General features: G+C 54.9%; 1 long non-coding RNA gene across 1 annotated transcript in view; it reads left to right on the top strand.

The window, feature by feature from the left end:
- LOC120616215 (uncharacterized) overlaps nt 1–4915 on the top strand; it is a 9465-nt gene extending 4550 nt beyond the window's left edge. Inside the window, exon 2 of the long non-coding RNA XR_005656528.1 lies at nt 3005–4915. This is a non-coding gene — a long non-coding RNA (uncharacterized LOC120616215). The remainder of the gene's footprint in view (nt 1–3004) is intronic.
- The last annotated feature ends 272 nt before the right edge of the window (nt 4916–5187 follow it).

Raw genomic sequence — 5187 nt, 5'->3', positions numbered from 1 at the left:
ACATGATGCCTGTGAGGAGATGGGGGACACATCCCCTCAGGGCCCTGATTCAAAGCACCCTTGAGCCATGAGCCAGACTGCCTGAGCGAGGCCCCTCCCCCAACCTCCAGCAGCGAGACCCTGGCAGGCCACCTGCTCTCCCTGCTGGCATCTCTCGTGTAGGAGAATGATACCTGTAATTCACCGAGATGATGTACACAGGGTCCACCCGGACGGGGTCCGCGGACCAGCACGAGGCGGGTTGGCGTGAAAGTTCGCTGAACAAGAATCATGCACTTCCTCGGAGGGGAGCGACGGGGCCTTGGGCCTTTCTCGAGGGGTTGGAGGAGGGTGATGGGGACGCCAAGCCCGGCAGCTGTCGATTGACTCTTAAGTGAAGTGACTAGTGCTAGGTTGTCGGGGTCTGTTGTGAGGTTCTGCTGTCACGTGCCTGTGACCAGAGGAGTGGCTGCCTGTTCCTTGCTTGTCCTTGTTATTGGCAAAAGGTTTCGAAATCTGCTTCAACCTCACTGTCCAGAGCACTTTAAAATTGCATCTAGAGCACATGGGTCTTTATCTTGTGGGATGATGATTTAGGGAGTTTTCTGTGTTATTCTTGTGGCTTTGGCCCTGTTTTGAGACTAGGTAAAGCTCCTCTCTAACTTGAAAGGCATCAGGGACCTCTGAGCCTAAACGTTTTCACTCAGTTATTATGAAAGTAATATTTTATAATTGTAAAATGAGTTTAGAAGATTGAGGGTATAAAGGGAAAAAATACCAGCCCAGCAACTGATGTGTACCGTTTTCGAAGTAATCCTTCCTTCTCCTTGGGGCCTCTGAGGGCCCCCGAGGTACAGGGACACTGTTCCCGGCCCGGTTCTGATCTGGTTAATAATTACAGCAAACACTAAGGCAGAAGAGGCCAGAACGTGACCCGTATTGCTGGATGTGGCTCTCAGACTGCCACGTGGCTGGATGCTGCACCCCAGAATCAGGCAGATGAACCAGCCGTGCTGGATGGACCCCTGCCCCGCCTCCTCCCTCGCTACCACGCCCCACCCCCCACCCCACTCAATCCCTCAAAGGAGCCTTAGGGCCCCAAAGCTGTGACAGTGCTAAGGGAGGGCTGAGCCTGGTGCACCCAGCCTTCTGCCCAAGTTCAGCCGTCAGTCACCTGGCCCTTCCTCTCCAGGGACCGTGTGGATGGAAGGACAAGGGGGTGTTGGGGGGCGGGGGGGCTCAGAGAAAGACCCTGCTTGCAGAAGACGGGCATGGGCAAGGGGTTTCACACGTTCTTTAGGAAAAATAAACGGGAATGTCGTGTTTCAAACCTCAAGCAGGGGACGGTGTGGGAGTTGTGACCGGCCGCACGCCGAGGAGCCTGGGGCGCGCTGTCCTGGGAGAGGCCCGCGGGCGGGGTGGGCCTTCGACTGCACCCCGCAAGGGCTTTGAGGGGTCCCCGTCACAGCTGCGCAGAGTGTGCAAGCCTCACAGCCCCCTAGACTGTAGAACAGAGCGGTTTGCGCCGCCCCCGCCCCCCAGAGGCTGGCGTGGGGTCCCTGGGGGACAGAGGGGACAGGGACACCTGCACGCCTGAGGCCCCCCCACTCCAGGAGGCCGGTGTGGGGCCCCTGGGGGACAGAGGGGACAGGGACACCTGCACGCCTGAGGCGCGGCGAGGGAGGCCCCGCGTGGGGCAGGGCGCCCTGCGTGGTCACAGCCCGTCTCCGGGCCACCGGGGGTGGGGGGGGTTGGGGTCGGAGAGGGGGATCCTCTGGGGTGCACTTCCCGGGAGCATGCCCGGGCTTGCTCATGATTCCACCATGGGGCTGTGCGCGAGCTGCTTTGTCCTTCCCCAGCACTCACTCGGGAGGGACGCTTCTCACAGCAGCGTCCTCCTGTGGGACGGCCCAGCGCCTCCACACGGTCCCCGCTCTCAGCGGCCTGAGGACGACGCTGTCACGCGTTCCCTGGGGAGGACGCACAGGAACCGTGGAGAGAGAGGGCACGTCCCGGAGCACCCCGCTCCCGGTCTGTGCCAGGGGCAGAGTGGACCGTGTTTGCCTAATTTCCATGGAAACTGTTTCTGGGGAGTAGAGTATGCGTGTTTCCCACTGATGCTCTGACAGCTCACCAGACTCAGCGACCTAAACCTACACAGATTGATTAACTGGCCGTTCTGGAGGCTCGGGAGGACTCATCTCCCCTACCGAGGTCAGGGCAGGTGCCTTGTAGCCCCATCCTCCAGCTTCAGGCCAGCTGCCAGCACCTTCAAAGTGGGTCTGCCACCGCCGCTCCCTTCCCGTAAGGTCCCTCGCGACTGCACTGGGCACACAACCCAGGGGCACCTCCCCCCTCGAAGTCCTTCTCTTCATGTCACCGCTGGAGACCCTCCTGCCACGTGTGGCCACATTCGCAGGCTTCGGGGCCTGCGTGTCCTTGGCGGGGCCCTTGCTCTGCCTCCCGCAGGGACCGCGGACTAAATGTCTGCGTCATTAACTTTTACTGACACAACACACGTGTTCGCCCGGATTCGCATGTGATCGGCTTGTGTGTGTGGGATGCTCACGCACGGTCTTCCTGGAGGCTCCACGTTTTCAGTCAGAGAGACCAGCGGTCCCCAACCCTGGCCCCAGAGACCGGCGCTCCTGTGAGACTCTGAGGCCCAATGGTCTAGGTGGAGCTGAGGCGGTGATGCTGGTGCTGGGGGCGGCCGCAGACACAGATGGCGCTTCACTCGCTCACCTGCTGCTCCCAACAGGCCCGGACCGGTAACTGTCTGCAGCCCAGGGGCTGGGGACTCTTGAGATAAGAGGACAGACTCTAAACAGAGCAGTCTGTGGAAAGGGTTTTCTTGATGGGTCAGCAAAGGTGGCACATGAGTGGTTCCCTTCCCAGGGCTGAGTGTCACCTGGGATCCGCCGAACCATCAAGTGTGTCCAAGAAGCAGGGACACTGACTTGCCGGGGGCAGGGGACGTGAGACTGTGTCTTGCTTCGGTTCAGAAGTTCCCTGACATTGGAAGGTTGGTCCTGCTGTTTGGCACGCCAGCAAAGTTGACCAGTAGGTCCCCACAACACGTCAACTCCCTGAATGTTTTCTGCTCACTGTGGAGTCTGCGCCCTTCGACTGAGATAAAGCAATTTTAGACATCTTCTAATCCAACCGTGATACTTTACAGATAAATAACAAATGTTAATTCACCTGCCCAAAGTCACACAGGTGGCATCTGAGTTAGAGCCAGCACCTAGCTCTAACTGCTATGCCACGGCACCTCTGGGCTGGTAGGCAGATCGTGTTTGCAAATGAAATGGCAGGTGGCTGGTTAAACTTGAATATTACAGCTTTGCTTTCCTACTAAATAAATGGGAATTAGGGCCTGCTTCTGAAATGCAAAGAATTTCTTATTTAGGACCAATGATTTGTTTAAAAGAAACATTTTCACACTTAAATTTGTATTTTATATCAGAATCAATTATTCTTGCAATTATTATTACATCTACCATTGTTCAGTTAACTTATAATTGTTCTCTGCAATGCTCCTTTCACCTGATTTTTTATTCTTTTTCCTTTTGGTAAAGTTCCACTACTTTTCAGTTAAAATAAAATCCAAACTTCCCTTAACTCGTAGGGAAAACTATCAGTATTCTATTGTTTACCGAGGGAAATCAGAAATTCCTTAATGTTCTTCTGAGAAAGACGTCGTCGCCTTCCTGGGATTTGAGTACTTCACGTCACAGAATGTTCTCGGCCTCCGGGCGCCTCCTCTGAGCTCTGGCTCTGCTTGGCTGTACAAAGGTGGTTTTGGCGTCATAAGTGATATTTAAACAGTGGTGTTTCCCTCAGCAGTTCCCTGCTCTGTCTTCCCGTGTGATCGGCTTCTCGAGACGCAGGAGACATTTCTGGCCCGTGCTTCTCTGATGCTCCCGTGTCCCTCCTGGGCGCTGTGTGCTGGCCTCGGCCTCGTGCTCACCCGTCTCGGAGGGAAGAGGAACCCCTTCGGTAACGGATTGGTCTCGCATTGTGCGGTGATGTGCTACTTCTGCTTTTCTGCGATCAGATTCAAGTCTCCCAGATAGTTCCTTAAGGACGGAGTTTTGAGTCAAAAAAGAATGAGAAGGGAGAGAGGTCTGTCTGCATCAGCGCACGCGAGTATCGACTAGCGCTGCATGCACGGGCCACACGCACCGGCCACACGCACCGGCCACACGGATGCGTCAGAGAGACTCTCAGCGCCGCCTGGTACCTGGGACGTGGAAGCTGCCTTAGATGTAGGTGAAAAAGCGATTCTACAGAAAGAAGCCGATCTGCTCCTAAGTTCCTAACTGGGCGGGTCCAGGTGTCCTCCTCACAGCCCGGCAGGTAACTGAGTAAGGGGCGTGTCTTTGCAGTAAGCCGCTCTGTCCATCTAGGTTAAGGCACCTGTGAACCGAGCTGTAACCGCAGGGAGCCAGCGAGGAGCCAGCACTGATCCCGTTAGCCGTCCTGCAAGCCCGCGCCTGCCTCCCTTCCTCCCGCCTCCGTGCTGTCCCCTTAGATGCCTCCTTAATGTGAAACGCACAAAATCACTGGGAAACCGTTGTTCCGGGGAGCATTTGAGATCTCGCTTCCCGCCACGTGTCGCCGCCTTGGCTCAAACTCATAAAACAGCCTCGCAGAGGTGTGCTCGCAGAGGGATGCGGGTAATCTGATTCCGTAAGGGGCTCTGGACCCTTCCTTGCTATTCCACGACCCTCTAAGCTGCAGACAGCTGGCAGTGGGGCGGTAATTCTGTAATTCTATTTGACGGGGAGGGCTGCCTTTGAGTGTGTTTGTAAGTTCCTTCCAACAGCCCTTACTCCATATAAATTAATGGTTTTCTTGAACAAGCTACAACGTTGGTCTGGTTCCCTCTTTATTTAATGAGTTAAATAAAATCTTTGCTATGTTCACGTGATCTCTCTCTCAACTCTATAGTGTGGAAATTTGAAATCGAAGTTTAATCGAAGTTCAATTTCTTCGTACTGGCGTGGGGGTTTTTCCATCTTAAACCGCAACAATATGAAAACACAGCTGGTAATATCTACTTAATACCACTAATTATCACTGCGATGAAACCCACACACATGCCAACAACAAACTTCTGATTTGATCTGCTCAGGAACAAACAAAAACCTCCTGATTATAAGAGCTGATTGCGTTTTTCGGAGACTGTAGCGGGTGAGGTGA

The sequence above is a fragment of the Pteropus medius genome, unplaced genomic scaffold (assembly GCF_902729225.1).
Source record: "Pteropus medius unplaced genomic scaffold, Ma_sr-lr_union100, whole genome shotgun sequence".
Classification (NCBI taxonomy): domain Eukaryota; kingdom Metazoa; phylum Chordata; class Mammalia; order Chiroptera; family Pteropodidae; genus Pteropus; species Pteropus medius.
Note: the sequence above shows the minus strand (reverse complement) of the source record. Positions and strands in the feature narration are given on the sequence as shown.